Source organism: Falco biarmicus, chromosome 11 (assembly GCF_023638135.1).
Source record: "Falco biarmicus isolate bFalBia1 chromosome 11, bFalBia1.pri, whole genome shotgun sequence".
Taxonomy (NCBI): domain Eukaryota; kingdom Metazoa; phylum Chordata; class Aves; order Falconiformes; family Falconidae; genus Falco; species Falco biarmicus.
Genome location: NC_079298.1, coordinates 29,384,460 through 29,401,197, shown reverse-complemented (window position 1 = coordinate 29,401,197; position 16,738 = coordinate 29,384,460). Strand labels below are relative to the sequence as shown.

General features: G+C 40.3%; 1 protein-coding gene across 18 annotated transcripts in view; it reads left to right on the top strand.

Moving 5' to 3' along the window:
• The first annotated feature begins 23 nt into the window (after window positions 1–23).
• PRRC2C (proline rich coiled-coil 2C) overlaps window positions 24–16,738 on the top strand; it is a 75,659-nt gene continuing 58,944 nt past the window's right edge. For 8 of the 18 annotated variants that reach the window (XM_056356362.1, XM_056356367.1, XM_056356379.1 and 5 more), the window contains exon 1: window positions 24–184. The gene's annotated coding sequence lies outside the window, so the exon portion shown is untranslated. The remainder of the gene's footprint in view (window positions 185–16,738) is intronic. The other 10 variants (XM_056356372.1, XM_056356363.1, XM_056356368.1 and 7 more) reach the window with 2 other exon arrangements.

Sequence of the window (16,738 nt, the reverse complement as noted above, 5' to 3'; positions counted from 1 at the left end):
CCCGGGCGCGCGGGCGCGGTGAGGTCAGACGTCGTTGGCGCCGGCTTGGCCGCCCGCCATCTTGGCCCCTGTGTGGTAAGCGGCTGAGGCGCGGCGTCGAGGTGCCGGGAACGGCAGCGGCCTCGCCGAGTCCGGGAGCCCTCCCCGGGAGGCCCGAGCGCCGGCCCGCCGCGCTGCGCGCCAGGTAAGCGGCGGCCCCTCCGCCTTCCAGCGGAGCCTCGCGGGCCTGCGGCGCAGACCGGTGCCGGCAGGGAGCGGGCGAGCGGCCTGCGCCGCATGGCCCCGGGCGGAGGCGGCTTCCGCCCGGCCTGGCGGCGGCGGCGGCCGGCCCGCGGCCTGTGGGGAGGGGGGTGCCCGTGGGGGCCAGCACCCCGCTGCCCGCCCCGGCGGGAGGCGGCGGAGCGCTGGGCCCGCGGTGGGCTGGCGGGCGGGCTGGGCTGCTCGGCGCCGCTGGGCCGTACCGCACCGCATCGCCGCCTGGGGCCGGCCGCGCCCGCGCCGGGCACAGCGCCGGGCCTTGCCCGCGGGCGGCGGGAGGGGGCTGCGGCGGGGGGGGCGGCCGAGGGCCGCGCTGGCGGGTGTGCTGCTTGCTTCTCCCGCCCTTCCCCCACCCCCACGCCTTTCCTTTTTAACGGCTCCAGGTCTCCCTCTCTCTCTCTCTCGAGGGAGGTTGCTCGAGAAACGTGCCGTCCCCTTCGTGCGTTTGCGCTCACTTCGTGGCTGTGATTCTTCCGCCAGAAACGCGGGGGGAGGGGAGCCCTTTCTTACGGGGTGCGGGAGGCGCATGCAGGGCATGGCGCTTTGCTTTTCCAACTCTGCAAGGTTCGGCCACAGTTCTTGAGGTGCACAGCAAAAGGTTCTTCCTGGGTTGTTAAATGTAGGACTGAGGGAAGCGCCGTTCAGGAAGGCATTGTTTCTGTTCTGAGGGACAGGATTTGTGGGGGTGGTGTGAGTGGAGCCGGGGCTGTTCTTACTGATAAAGGATGGTGAGGGCATGGTTAGATGACACGGCTAAAATTCGGCCAGCTAGTCTGCAGTGGGCATGATGCAGTGGGCATAATGGGAGCCATCACCGAGGCATGCAGGGACTGAAAATCTTGGGGCTAAAGATGGCCCAGATAGTTTCCGATCCAAGCCCCCTTTATGGGGAAGGGGCACATGCATGAGAGTGTGGTGCTGGACGGTGAATGGAACACTTCAGTTTTTTCTGGTTTGGTTTTTTTTTTTCTTTTTGTGTCTCTCAGGTGTTCTGTAAGCTTATTCCTTTGTGAAAGGTTTTGAATTCTATATCATTGAGCAAGGAGGACCATTTTTCCTTGTTTCTTTTTGATTACTGGGGTCAGATGAGTATTTTAGTAGGAACTAGCATTATTTCTACCAGGAAAAAACAGGACTCTGATTTTTAATAGCTTTGTTTCTTCTGCAGTGAGGCACCAGGCCTACCCGTTGTCTAGTCCCAAGAGCTCTGCTCAGACAAGAAATTGCTTCTGAAGGAGGGAGGAAACAGGACATGATCTCATTTGTCCATCAGTGAGAAACAAAAGGATTACCGCCTAATACTGACTGCCAGGAGCTGAACGGCTGTCAGTTTTTTTTGAATTACATAGTCTAGAGACTTTTTCTTTATTAATTTTGGGGTGTTTTAGTGCAACTCTGCTACAGTCTTCTTGAGACTAAGGATTCTATCCCAACATTTTGAGAGTTCTTTGAACTTGGTGAATGTGCAGTGGAAAAGGCAGTATGTCACAGAGTCATAGAATCGTTTAGGCTGGAAAAGACCTTTAATATCATAGAGTCCAACCGTTAACCTGGCATGGCCCCTCAGAGTATTGTGTTCAGTGCATGTACAACTGCTTTGGTGGAGATGTGGGCTTAAGAGGTGGCTGTTTAAATCGAAGTGAGAACTTTCGTTCTCTCCCAGGCCAGCAGTTGTGTGCACAGGCTAGGATTACTGCCTCTGTTTGTGTGTCTGTCACGTACAACTGCCTTAGTGTAGATATGCTCCCTGTGTAAAGTTTATTGCTTTAGTAAATAATAGCTCATAAAGTATGTATAAATCTAGAGACAGTCACTTCTGTGAGTCTTGCAAATGTAAATATTCTGTTTCTTCAGTTTAGTAGCAGTTTATAATGTCTTTACTCTCATTTAGACTCTGTAACAGGAACCCTTGCTTTTTTTAGAGCAAAATAGTCGACAGTTTTAACTTGGTTGCTGGAGTCCTTGTTCAGTGGTACATACTTATGGTATGCATTTTCTTCTGTAGGTCCTGTTTTCCCCACATCCTTAAGTCTACTGGGGAAAGTGAAACAGGCCACAACGAGCAAGGAGTAGGTGATATAGTTCGGAAGGGAGCTCTTATGTAGATTCTGTTCTGTCTGTAGGAATGCTATAGGTCAGGTCAGTTAAGAGAAAGAATGTAAGTCAAAGCAGTGGGCATGTTGTCTGGGGTTGACTTCAACCAGATATCCTAGGTTACTGAAAGTACAAGCCCTTTGTTCTGGAATAACTAACAGGAGTGATGTGAAAGTGGAGAGAGGGTGGGAAATGTAGTCTAAATACCGTATAAGGGTGGTGTGGATAAGAGGCTTAGATGTAGAGATAAAAAGAAAAGGTAGCTCTTGCAGAAGGATTAAACCTTTGAGTAATGTATTGGAGATGAGTGAAGAAAAAACATTCCTCTTCTTTTTATCGAAGGAAGAGTGGGACATCTTCAGTGGCCGTATATAGTAATGGAGGGTTTGAGGGGAAAAAACCACCTCCACCCTGAAAATGCACCACCTTTCCACTAGTTGGGGATGAATGTTGGGCTTGTAATGACGGGACTGCTAGTGGTGTTTTACTGGTAGAACCAGTTGTTCATCTTCTGTAGGAAATTCTTTTCTTCGTTCAGCTTCATGCCCTCTTTTCGAGTTTTTTTGGATCTGGGTTTCACAAAACCCTGTAGGATTTTCTCATGGGTGAAGGCAGGTATAAAAATAAAAGCTGAGATTTGTGTGAGGAGGTGGGAGGAAATAATACGGGGCGCCTGTTGGTGAAATGAAAACTGAGTGCACAGAAGTCTTAAAAAAAAATGCATAAAGAGCAGAGAAAGATGAAGTCCTAATAAAAATCAGATGAAGACAGCTTTTATGTCTATGAAGAACAGGCTAACAGAAATAGACTGTTTTTATTACAAATACCTCAACCATTACATAACATTCTAACCAAATGCTAACAAACTAGTCTGTTACGGATTGCAAACATGTATTAAAGGGAGAAGCTGTATATCATTCACATTGTTCATGTTTTTATGTATCTGACACCGTCTTGATTAACGGTAGAATTATACCGCAAAATCAACATTATATATCTTCAATCCAAAATATGATGGTGATAAATTTTAACTTCTATGTATTTGAAAATAACGTGGGCTTTGCTCTCAGGAAGTTACAGCATCAAAGACTGGAATTACTGCGATTTATATTCAGGTACATCAAATGCACAAGTAGTGCCTGAACTGTGGCATCCCTTGGTGCTGGGTGACTGAGAGAGGGGGCGTCTTTTGAATGTATCTTTAAGTCAATGGATAGCTGATTCCTAAGTGAAATGAAAGCTTTACTCAATTTTTAGTTAGGTGGGCTATAAGATGTAGTTCATCATGCTCAGATATGCCAAATGGTTTTTCATAGTAAAACCAGCAGCAGTGGCTGGGTTGCTCATTTTTGCCACACTCCTTGCTTAAACTAGCAAATAAAATTTTCTTTGCTTAGAAAATCAAACCTGTTCAGGCTGTCCTCATTAAATCATGTGAAGAGCTACAGCTTGTTTTAAAATTAATATTTGGGAAGCACGTGACCTTAATATTCCTAGTTGTTAGTGTTTGTAAGTTTTAAGTTACACTTTTAAATTATGTCTGTAGCCTTAAATTGTATTTATAGGAGTAATAGTTTAAGTTATTCTTCACAAAAGAAACATTATTCAACTGATTTGTATCTTCAGCTAATGTGGAAGTGCAAGAATATCTTGGGAAGCCATGGATATTCTCCCAATTTGAGACTTGATATGCTTTAGGACATTATATTTCTTCTATTTCAGAGGAACCATATGTTCCACTGAAGGACCTCATTGTCTTTAGATCAGTGCATTGATGCTTTCATTTGAAAAAAAAAAAAAAACCACCAACATTTTATTTACAGGGCTTGTTTTATAATTGTATTTACAGGGCTTGTTTTATAATCGTGTTTAGGACAGCCTGTGCTTCCTGTACAAATGTATCTGGGTGTATATGTTGGTGCACAGCGGAAGTGTTCTAGTGAGGAGGAACAATAACATTTTCTCTTGCCAATGTGTGTAAATAATCTGTAGGAAAGATGTGTTCTAGTAAGAAAAACTTGCCTTTGGTTTGTGGTATAGCTACTTGGTTAATTTGCTGGAGTCACCTTGGTTAGGAGATGTTTTTCATGCCACAAACCAAGCTATCTGTGGGGGCAGAGCTTTGTAGCATGTGCTTAGCTTTGGATAAAGAAAAGTTTCTTGATGAGTATTTTGATAATATATTGAGCCTTAATTATTTTCCTACTGTGTCTTGAAAGCGGAGTATTGAGGGACATCTGGGATTTATTTTTTTTTTTCTAAGTAGAATAAACAGAGAACCAAGAACTGAAGATGTTAAACTTCATCTGTAGCCATTTGGCAGATGCAAGTTAACTCCCATGGAAAATGGGTTCTGTAATGCTGAAAGGCAGATACATAAGCCTGGGTATGTCGATAAGGCTTTTCTAATTTAGCTCTTAATCTCATTTTTTCTTTTTTTTCTTTTTTTTTTTACAAAACGTGATTGAATCCAGTCTAAAGCAGAGGGCTGAAGCTGACCCTTAGTGCAATTAACCAGTGTTGTCCAGAACTGTTGTCAGTGTGGTTTTTGCAGCTGCATCTTTTACATGCTGAGCAACCTTTCAGTGAAGGAGATGGTTTCTGTTCAAGAAACTAGTGAGTCACAGAGAAATGTGTACCCAGAGATCCAGAGGATAACGGGCAGGAGGTAAAGGGACTGTTTGTGAGCAGTTATGAGCTCTCTCCAAGCTGGACCAGACCAAGAAGAAAATTCTACCACCTTTGTGTGCACAGGAGCGAAGGTTTTTTTTATTGATGCTGTCGATTGTGTGCTATAAGCTGGTACATTTGGCAGCCCTGGCTCTCACTGTCACAGTGGGAGTATTTAAAAGCCTTAAAAGAGAATGTGCTGTAACATCTCATAATACAGAGGAGAAATTATGATTATTTTTGATGTATGTGAATCAGGTTAGGAAGTTGCAGGTAGGAGTTACAGGCAACACAGAATTTGGGTATTGAGCAAGGTGGGAAGTTTTGAAGGTGTTGACAAGTAGCTTAAGTCATTACAGAACTGGTTAGAGTAACTGTATTGAATGTTTCATTCCATCATGCTAAGGTTGTGCACAACTCTGTATAATATTGTTTGTTCTGTAAATTCCTGCTGTTGATGAGTGTACTTCCATCTTCAGGTTGGACCTTTCAATAACAAAAATATCTTGAGAGTGTGAACAGAAGGAAGTTAGAAAAAATAGCTAGAGAAGTAGGAGATTAATTTTGGGACATCTGTTCTAAAGAGAGATGTAAACCCTTAAGGATGTAGCTCTAGCGTGGTTGTGGTGCACTTCCAAAATATTCTGAAAGAGCTCATGGACAGAAGAGCTTGCATGAACATTGCATGTTATTTCAAAACAACATTTAACTGATTTCTGAAGTCAGAAACCTTAGATGTAACTATTTATATTACTTAAGGACTGATCTATGAATAGAGGCTTTCAAAAAACAAGTTTCGTATGAGAACTTTAACTTACTTGCAGCTGAGGTTAGGGTTACTTTAAAGGTGCAGAGAAGTATGGTGTGGAGAGGAATCCACTGCTCAGAGTTGTGGTTCCTTGGGAAGAACACTGAAACCAAGTGTCACTTTCTCTGTCAAGAAATGTTAATTATTACAGTGGGGCTTGGAAATTGTGGTAAAGGAGCAGGAAATGGAAGTCTTGAAGAAGATTCTTTGAGTTATTCACAGCAAGGAATAGCTTTAACATTTGTCTCTTAATCTGTCCTGCCCTCTTCCACTGTCCAATTCAACATGGGGTGCATGTGGAGGGTTGGAAATATGCCACCAGTTTAAATGGCGTTGTTTCAGAGTTTATGATAAAGTGCAAGGGCTTTTGCCAGTAGGAGTGCTAAAACAAAAGGGAAAAAGGAAACAGCAGAAAGATGGGTAATTTTAAATAGCTGCAACTTCTGCTGCTCATCTGTTGGGAATCTGGTCTATTTTCATGTACCTATTGATCATCTTTCATCAGCTTCCTAAAAGGAAGTGTTTTGCATTGAACATTGACCGACTTAAGGGGTCAACTCTTGTTCAGCTCAGCTGTTCCTGGTAACTTATCCCAGCCAGCTGCCTGCAGAGGAACAGATCCTGAGCACTGTTCAGGCCACAGCTGGAGTCAGATCTGCTGAAGTGCTGCTGGAAGGGAACTGCAGCTTGCTGTTATTCTGTATGTTTAGAAATAAGAGCAAATCCAGTAATACATGGAGACTTCTTGCTCATACCCTTTTTGCTGTAGGGCACAAGCCATACTGCTTCCTTTATTCTTGTGAATGGGTCATCACCAGTCTGATTATTCTTTCCATGCAATTAAATCTCAATGTAGCAAGTGCAGAGAAGTGCTGACCATTTGAATATTTTCAGCACTGCCATTTGAACAGACATGGGAACATCTGTATTTCGTCAGTTCTGTAGCTTCTTTTGCAGCCCTACTGTGGACTTCCCTTTTGCTCCCCTGTTCTCGGCCTGATAGAGCAGCTGCTACTGAGGATGCCACTGAGAAGGAGACTCCCTGTGTTGCTTTCCGTGGGTATGAGGAGAACGGGTATGCTAATATTTTTGCCTTTCCAAGCTTCTGCCGGACGGTGTGATGCAGTTGAGCAAGAAACAAAGTGGTACTTGTGACAGCATGCTGAGTGCATTCGTAACTTTCTTTTTAAGGGACTGTTTGTGATCTTAAACATTAACAGATGCTTTTGTAGAGAGCGGCTGTGGTCGGGATAAACTGACCTAAATTACTCTGCAAGAAGCCTACTAAATAGTTCTAACTTTCTCAGTTAAAAAGAATCCTGGTAGGTAAGACAGGTAGCATTCGTTTTCTGTATTGAGAGCAAAGTGCTGCCTACCAACCTATTTCAGTACTGTACTTTGATAGCAGGTACATGGCTTGTTTCTGCAAGAATTTGCCTAAATTTATTCTCTTATCTTTTGCTCAAATAGGCAGCGATTCAGTTTGGGGAGCTTTGAAGTTTTCTCATTCTTCTCAATAATGGAAATTTCTCTAATAAATGCTTTTGCAAATCTTGAAAATAAAAGTCTCATTTGGCATCTGCAAGTTGAAAAGCTAATTGGGTGAAAGCACTTACATTGTTCTGTTCCCAGAAGTAATGAGAATGCATCTCATTATGATGCTTTCTTTAATTGTATAGAAACTGTTCTGGTTTTTTTTTTTTTTTCTTTTTTTTTTCCTGGTCCTGGCTTTCTTCCAGCACTTTAGAACTTCTGCCACAATTAAAAATTTACAATTTCAAAAAGTTTTTTAACCAACTGCCTGAAACTGGAAAATCAGAAATCTGTGTTGCAAAAAATCTGCTCTAATGCTTAGTGAAAAAGAAATAAAGACTTGTAAAGAATTGTCAGGCTAAGAAGAAATGAAATAGCCTGCTTTAAAAGTGAGCTGCAAAGAAGTTTTGGATCTTACGTTTTCAGAAAAGAATACATTTTTAGTGGAGATGTAGTTAGTAATCTTGCAAAACATCTAAATTATTCTAATTTATGTTTGAGGATTATCAGAACATGGCAAGAATAGCTGGGTTGTGTTACTGCCTTAGCTTTATGGTGTGCTAGTTCTGACTTATGTGTGGCATGCACTGTCAATCTCTTTACTTAGAATATATTGAAAAATCCTTTCTGGCAAAGAAGCTGTTTAAATGTACTTTGATAATTTGAAAATGGTCTGGTACTTGAATGTTTCCAATGCAGTTAGTGGTTATTAATCTCTGTTATTTTTACTTGTGATCTGGTGGTGGTATTAACTTCCTTTCCGCTGGTCTGATTTAGGTAGAACAAATGAGTAAATGAGCTAGATGCTTGTAATACCAGTGAAGGCTGTAGTATATTTTGGGTGGTCACTGTCCCCCCACTGGTGAAATTTTATTCCAGTAACTGCAGGGTTCTCCTATAATTTCTCATGTAATACAGTTTGTAGTCTTTTCAGGCTCTGGAAGCTTTTTATTGATGTATTGGTGAGAAACAAGATTGGTTTTGCATTGCTGCTTTGTTGTGTCTCAACCTAAACTGGGAATTGCTCTGAAAAGAATTGTAGGCTCATTCCACTATCCTGTCAGACACTGCTATTTGAGTTTGCTAGCAGACATACAGAGAATTCTTCCTTTAAGCATGAGTCTGCATTTACTTCAGTCATCGGTGGGAAGCTATCTGGGACAAATGCAACCTTTCAAAACTGTGACTGTAAGGACAGAAGCAAGATATACTGGATCAGCTTTGAGGTTGGTGTGCTGATACCGAGATCATTCTGGTCCATTCCAGTAGAGGTGAACGCTGAACCCAACCTACGTTTGGTGTGGTGGCACACACAGGGTTCTAATTCTCACAGTTTTATGTTGCCTGATACATGCAACTATGGTGTACAACTTCAAACTTGTAAGTCCATTCTGTTTATTGTTTGGTTATATGCAAATTCCATTGGTATATTAGCCTAAAGAACTACTGCCATGTTGCAAACAAGTTTGAAAATATAACCAAAGTAACTTTTCTAAACTCAAAAGCCAAATTAAAATCTCTTCTGTCTACATCTTTTAAGCCAGTCATACACTTTTTTGGCTACACAGAAGGTTGAAGACTTACAGCTGAGTCTGGACATTGCGTATTTCTCTTCTTGAAGGTACTTGAATGCTGGAGTAAGTAGAGGATTTCTGTATGAGTCGTGTGCACCAATAGGTCCTGCTGCTAGAGATGACAGATGTTGTATTTTCAGTTCAGAATTATGATGTAGATACTCTAAGCAGAATGTTTTTTTAAGGAGCTTGTTTATTTAATTTGGTATAAGTTGTGTAGTTACTCTTGAATTTACTTACATGGACTTCAGGCATTTGGGGGGAGGGGTGCATGTGGCTTTGTGTGAGCGGTGAAACATGGAGGTGTAGTATTAAGTCTAATGATGTTCTGAACTAGAAAGTTGTAGGCCATAGCAGAGGCGCTTTTTTTTTGTAATACTTTACCCTTTTTTCATTTTCTATCTTCTACTAATTCAAAGACTATCTATCTTCTGCTAATTCAAAGAATTACATTCTAGTGCTGTTTTCTTCTGAAAATCTGGAAATAGCATTTAATCTGACAAGCAAGAAGAGGAGATTTGGAGCCCTAAGTTTCATCGTCTGTGTTTAGGTTGAAGATACAACATTGAAGCGAGTTTCTTAATTTGACCTTGTTTGATACTTGACTTTCATACTTGTACTTTCTAAAATTGATTTTTATTTTAATGGTAAGCTCATCTTTCAAATACAAAGCTATTGTCCTTCCTCTACAGAGGATGTAAATTTATTAGAAAATGGACTAGAAAGAGTGAAAACCTTAATGTAAAAACACAAGAGCTGTAGTCTGAAGAATTGTTTTTCTCTGCTGGGAAGAAGGTTAGGGCGGCTTGGTGGTTAGTTGGTCCAGACCTCATTCACTGCCTGTTGCTTTCTTAGGTCTCCTTTTCTGTAGTGATATGCTGCCTCCTTACAGATGATGTTTGTTGTCTGGGAAGCCCCAATGAGCCTGTATCTTAGTAGCTACAAATTAAAAGTTAAAATATGTTGTTGACTCTTGGTTAGCTTCTGAATAGTAAGAGTGAAACTACCCGTCAAAAGTTACTAGCCACTCTGCTAATTTGAGTCACAAATTTGAGGTGGGAACTTCAGCTCAAATCATACCCTGCAGCAAGAACTGAATTCCCATTGACACTAGCAGGAGATAGATACCTGCGTAAAATGGAAGCATTGTGGCTTTAGACTGAAAATGTAAACTGAAGTTTACTATCAGTTAAGCTCTTCAGTGAGAAGAGGTGGTGCCAGTGCTTTGTCCTTCCAGCTATCTTCCTTGGGAAAGAGATTTATTTTTTTTTTTCCATTTGAACTACTTCTGTACTGTCTTCATTGTGCTTGATGTGATAAGGATTTAGAAGACCTGTGTTGGATGCTATCACAGCCAAAAGAACTCTGTTGCAGGGCTTTGGAGAGCACCTTAAGTTTCAAGAGAACTTGCTTCACTTCAGTATGTGGCCATCTCTTTACAAGGATGACAACCTTTAAAACCTGCTGCCTTTGTACATCTCAGACATCGCTTTTTGTTCTTCGATAATTTGTAATGTGTCTTCTGTAGCCAGTCCTATTTATTTTGAATGTTTCATTGATAGCACTTTGTACATTGCAGATTTGAATCTCCTCTAGTGATAAGATTGGGTTTGTCTCAAATGTGGAAGAATCTACAGCCAGAAGAGTGCTTAGAAGTGTAATTATAAAGCTAAAGTAGATAGAGGTGTTACATCTTCTGCATGTACAATAGTTGAGAACTGAATAAAATTTTTAGGGACGTGCTTCCTAATTACAGCATTTTGTTCTTAAGAATAGCTGCATTTATGTTTGAGTGCCTCTTTACATTATCTCCTTCCTTCCTTGTAAAAAGCAAAAGTAAGTATGAGAGCTGTATTGATGAACAGCTGCTCTTATCCAGTAGAAAGTGGGAGACTAAAATTGGACTACTGGTGTAAAACAGGGAAGAAAGTGACATACATAAACGTTGAAAGCATTGAGTCCCTGGGTAACAGTATTGGTGTAGGTAATATTTAGATAGTATTTGACAGAAATATTGTACAGCTTTATTTGATACTGCAAATACAAATGTGGAAAGAATTATGCTGAAACTAAATGAAATTAAAGCTGTCCTTTCTCATCCCAGAGTTCTTAACTAGCTGTACTGGCCCGTGAGGGGAGGGGATAGGACCATAGCCTCCCTGTTACCTGAGTTCACTTCAGAAGAAGATTTCATACAGTACAGGTATCAGACCATTATCTTAGATAAAAAAAAAGCAGCAGTGTGCACAAAAATATTTAGTGCATTTTTGACAGTTTTATGGCCAATATGAGTTTATCCTGTCTGTGGCTTCTTGATCTGTTGTTATGGGCACATTTAAAAAGACATGCTGAATCATGATTGATCCTATGGATTAAGGGTTTTTTTGCAGGGCTGTTCCACAGGAACATGATTTCTGTGTATGTTAAATGAAATATTAATGCACATACAGTTAAATATATATATTCAAATCTGTGGATAGAGGCAACTTTGAGGTTTGCATGGTTGCTGTCCTTGTATCTGTGGGTTTTTTACTCCAGCCAGCTGCTCCTAACTGATTTTTCCTTTTGTTTTCAAGAATGCACTGGAAAAAAATAAATAGAACTGACTATTTTAGTCTGTGCTAATGTTTTTCTGCTGCAGGATGTGTCCTAAAAGTTTATTTAAAAAATGTTAGTTGCTGCTGTTAGTGCCATGTTAGATTTGAGACACTTCTAACAAGTTCCCTGAGATGTGGTATGTTGCTGGTTGTCCAGTTGCAGGACCATACTCTAGGTGACTAGTATTTCTCACAGAAGACAATTCAACAAGGTGCTTTCCAGTCTAAGGCAGCAAAAGATCTGTTTGCTTTGTAGTTTCCTAGTTAAAAGTAACATATGCTTTGTGGTAGTTAGTTTCTGTGTAGACTGTGGGTGGCTAATTTTGGTGGTTTTTCATTGCTTAGCTTAGTAGCTCTAAATAGAGCTAACTGTTGTTAGGTGTCTCTTAGAACTGATGCAGACATATTTGTGGATGTTCATTTCTGGCATCCACAGACTGCATTTTTATAAGATGCGTCTGTAGGATAATGTCCTAAAATGGCTTTCTTCTGTCATGATCTGTTTTCCACCTGACATACTTAGTTTTGGTAGTATTTCGGAGAGACTTTCTTAGGCTTTAAAGGGGAGTAAGTTGAAGAATGATAGAACTAGAAAAGCCTGCTTCGTAACAGCTTTATCTCATGACAAAATGCTTTGGTTCTAAGGAGCAAAACTCATTTTGATTTTCTGTTTGGTGGCCATTAACAATACTTCTGTATAGATTGTCTAGTGCCTCAGGGATCAACCTGTGCTACAGTTTTTCCTATGAGGTGATGGATACAGAAGAGACCGCTTAAAAAGGTTTTCTTTTGCTACTTGGCCACCTACCTTCACAGAATTTGTAGAATCAATGCACTCTTTGTATTGTTTACTCTTTCAAGCTCTACTGAAAACTGGTGAGCCCAAAAATCTAGAGATGGGGAAGAAAAACTGAGATCAAAATGTGCATTAGCCTGGCTTTCTGAGGAAATAAAACTCAGTATAGATCTTGTTCAAGAATGAGATATAGTGAGGTCTGTCTAGAAATCTTTGAAGGTCTGGAGAGCTTTTGTGCTTGTAGGTCATAGAGCCTGAAAATCTTTACTCCCAATTTGCAGCCTGCTTTGCAACAGCCTGCTTAACAATGAATTCTGCTGCAAATTGCTCAGGGTAGGGGGAGGAATCCTGACCTTAGAGGCTTTTTTAGATACTTTGATTTCACAGAGACTTTTGCTACTTAAGTGTTACTGGAGGTTTTTGAAGCTTGTTTTTATGTCATATTAGGCTGACTAGTGCTGAAGTGGTTAAGAATTCTTAGTAGTGGGATAAATGGCCAAAACGTTTGGGGTGTGGTTTTGGTTTTTTTAATAAAAACTGGGCCTGAAAACCTCAGTCTCAGAATGATGCTTTGGACACTAGAAAGTTGTAAATACAAGGTCATCAGTAAGAGACTGTTAGTGTGTATTGTTTATAAAGGTCGATGTCAGAAGTGAAGTCAGTATGTTTAATTGTAATTCCATTTTGTTATTTCCGTGCAACCTTCTCTGCGCAAAACCATATATTCAATAATTACACAATATTTTTGAGTGTTCGTTTCAAATAACAGGGCTCCTTCATAATGGGTTACAAATAAAGCATGAGGAAGGCTTTTTGGGGTTCGAAGTACATTGAATCCAGTATCCTGTTTCTCTGTTTTAAATAGGCTTTATATTTCCTTAAATGATCTAAATTATTCTGTTTTCTGAAGATCACACAGTTTTTCAGACCTTAGTATCGAGCTACACGTTATGCTTAAGTTTTACAGTGAGGAGGCAACTTCTTCAGTGAAATTCTAGAATCTAAATATGCCAGTCTTACAGTTGAAATTAAATCTTCCCTTCCTAGCTGAAAATTTTAATACCATGTTTTTTATCTGGGGTTTTGAGCGCAGTGTCTTTTGAAATCAGTAACACTGAATTTGGGAACATCTGCCTCTGATGTCAATTGAGTGTGTGGCCAAAAAGTTTCAATTTTTTTTCTGTTATATTGTTTAGTTCCAGAACTTAACAGAGAGCCACATTCTTCAGGGTGCCAGAAACAAAGCTATTCTAAGAAAAGTGGAGTTATGGTTGGATACAAATGACACATTTCTATATGATGTTTTTTGCCCCTTAACTACTTTCTTTAGTGTGCTTAAAATAGTGTGTGAAGTCTTTCTGAATTAGTCTTGTTTTCTGTTTTGAGAGAGGTGCTAATGTGTCCCAGTTATGAATAAACTTTCATGTAGTGTTTTTCATGGTTTCCCACTTCACAGATGGGCATTTGAGGCACTGAGAGTTGCAAGTTCTAGGAAATCTTCAGCAAGTTTGAGTCTTGAATGGTGTGCTTTGCCTTCGGTCATTCTAGCTCATCCTTCTCCAAATTTAACCAAAATAAAGCCCTTGGAGCAGACATGGCAGGGACTAGATATCCTAGCTGTGTTGAATAGGGAATGTGGGAATTGTTCTAGCATTTACTTAATGCTTTTAAGACTTCAGAATCCTGGGAAGCTAATGTATAGGTTACCTCTCCTAACTGTGTGCTTGTAGGTTAAATAGGTGTGGGATGTAGTGGGATTTAAGATAACAGGGCTGCATGAAAGATAACTAATACTGCTGAAGAAGTCTCTTGACATGTTACACTTGTTTTGTATAGAGGTTTAAAAATGCAGTGCATAAAATAGGGATCCAGAGTGTTTGTTGTGCAGTCATCTGATTGCATCAGCTACGATGGGAAATCTGAAAAATACAGAGAATGGTAATCTTTCTCCCAAAGGTGAGGAGTGGTGTATGCTGTGCCTCAAGCATATACAGAAACATATCAATTAGAAGACCATTAGACCATTAGAGAGTACAGTTATTTTCCACAGCAATAGAAATAGTTGATATACCCTGCCAAAAACTGTGGATAAAGCAGCTGACTTTCTACCTGAACCTTTACACAGCTCTCCTCCCATTCCCATGCCTATCTGGACTTCTTCACCAAGCCACAATACCATAGCTTACACAGAATACTGTTCTGTTCTCAGTTGTATGTAAAACTGTTTTTTCATATGGGTAATAAAACTACAAAATACTGAAACAGACATGGTGGGAGAGAAGGAAGGAAACCACACAAGAATTGCTGTGTTAATTTGTTAGATGTTTTAAACTTTTTACCATTCCAGTCCTCTAAAGTGGCCTCGAAATATGTAATACTTTCTTCCTTATTTAATCACATGCAAAATTTTTCCAAAGTGGAGGTAAGATACTTTTTTCCTAGTCTGCAGTTGGTCCTAATGGAACACTGCAAAGTTTACAGACACAAATGAGTATAATTCTAAACAAGTTATTTTGGGGAATTCTGAAATTATCAGGAGAGCTAGTAACTTAGTGGAAAAGGTCTGTGTGGTATGTATGGGTTTTCTGTTTGCTGGGGTTTTATTATTATTTTAAAAATATGATTCTGTGATCTGGAATATACTGTGTTCTGTTTGCTCTTCTACCAACTGTAAGTATCTAAGAGGGTATCAGTAAATAGTCCTTAACAGTGACCAGGATATCTAGAACTTGTGACATCTACCTACTGTGGTAATTTCTGTACATGTGCTTCTGAGTTCATTGCAGAATCTAAATAAGCCAACCAGTTGCAGTCTGAAAAGTCTCATACAGAAATTACAGTAATAATTTAACCTTAAAATCTTCAGGTCACAGTGAAGGTCAATTAATTTATTTGATAGCATTACAGAGCAGCTGAAAGGTACACTTTGCTCCAGAATTTTGAGAGTGTTGTGCCTTCTGTAATTACGCGTAACAACTGTAGTCATTCAAAATGAGCCGCTGACTTGCTTAAATTTCTTAATCGTGCAGTAAACCCTGCCAGCTGCCATTACTGCTTGTACTGTTGCCTGTCCTGTTCACTATCGTAGTAGTTACTTAACTTCAGTAAGTAGTTCTGGCATCTTATGTTGCTGCTGTTCTGAGGTACACAGCTGTCTCATGTTCTTACTCATATGACAGTCTAAACCTAGGAGACAGTAGCACCTGGCTTTTAAGGATTTGACTAACAGAGTTCTGACTACCTTACTAACTTAATAATGTAAGATCTAAATGCTAGGGCAAATTTGGAATCGTTTGGTGAGTCTAGTACTTGCCAACCATTGTATGCACAAATTAAACATCTCCTGTGTTAAAATACCTTGTAGGTGGCGGTACAGGGGAAATGTTTCCAATGCTCGGTATAGGAATGTGACATGTACAACTAAAGTTTGAGTGAAAAGGCAAAGGTCTTGGAGCTGGATACATTTCATATGGCTTGAAATGATGCAATTATCTCTTCATAACTGTTACTAGATGGCACTGGGTGCTTGTTTAATATGTGACCTGGCAAGTAGTTTGTGAAGGGCCACATGGGCTCTTCAGACAGAGGATTTGTCAACCCTGGCTTGAGTACCTGGTCAAAAGTTCAATTTTGCAGGTATATCTAATTTGGTAACCACTATCAGGTCTGACCTTAGTTGAATATGAATATATTGACTTGCCTAATTTAAAAGAGCACTGTTTGTAGTGCCTGATTTATTTTCTGCAGATGAGGTAACTGAGGAATATACAGTTTTAATCAATTTAAAATACTGTTTCTTTTTTTTTTGGTAGTGTAATTTTGAAAAATCTTTGTCAAATCAAAATTAATTTTAATAGTATAAAAAGGGTGGAGCTCAGCCACAATGGGGCAGACTGATCTTTGTAAATTTGACACAAAAAAGCATTATTGGGGAACATGATCACTGCCTCCTGTTCTTTAAGCTATCAAATGTTCTAGAAAGAACAGTTGTTGCAATTAACATTTGTCCAAGTATGAATTCTGTCTTACTGTGTAGAGAAGAGAGTTATGATTAAGGTTTTCCATGTTTGGTCTCTACCAGAGGTGCAGGCTTTAGGAAGTATGACAAAACCTCAACATTATCTTAAACCATTCTCAAACTTCTTTCTGCTCAGCCTGCATCTGTTAGGACTTCACTGCTTTTGTGAAGGGGGGGGGGGGGGGGGGGGGGGGGGGCAGGCAAGAAATGACCCGAGTTGTCTTTTTTTGTTTATTCGCCAACTTAAAGGTTATTCACCATTATAAAGCTACTTATTTACAAAACCTGGGGCTGGGATGAGTCTTAGGCTGAAAATAACAACCCAGGCATGGTTTTAATCACTTGAAAGATCGTGTGAGCAGAGCTAAGTATCAAGTAATTATAGTATAT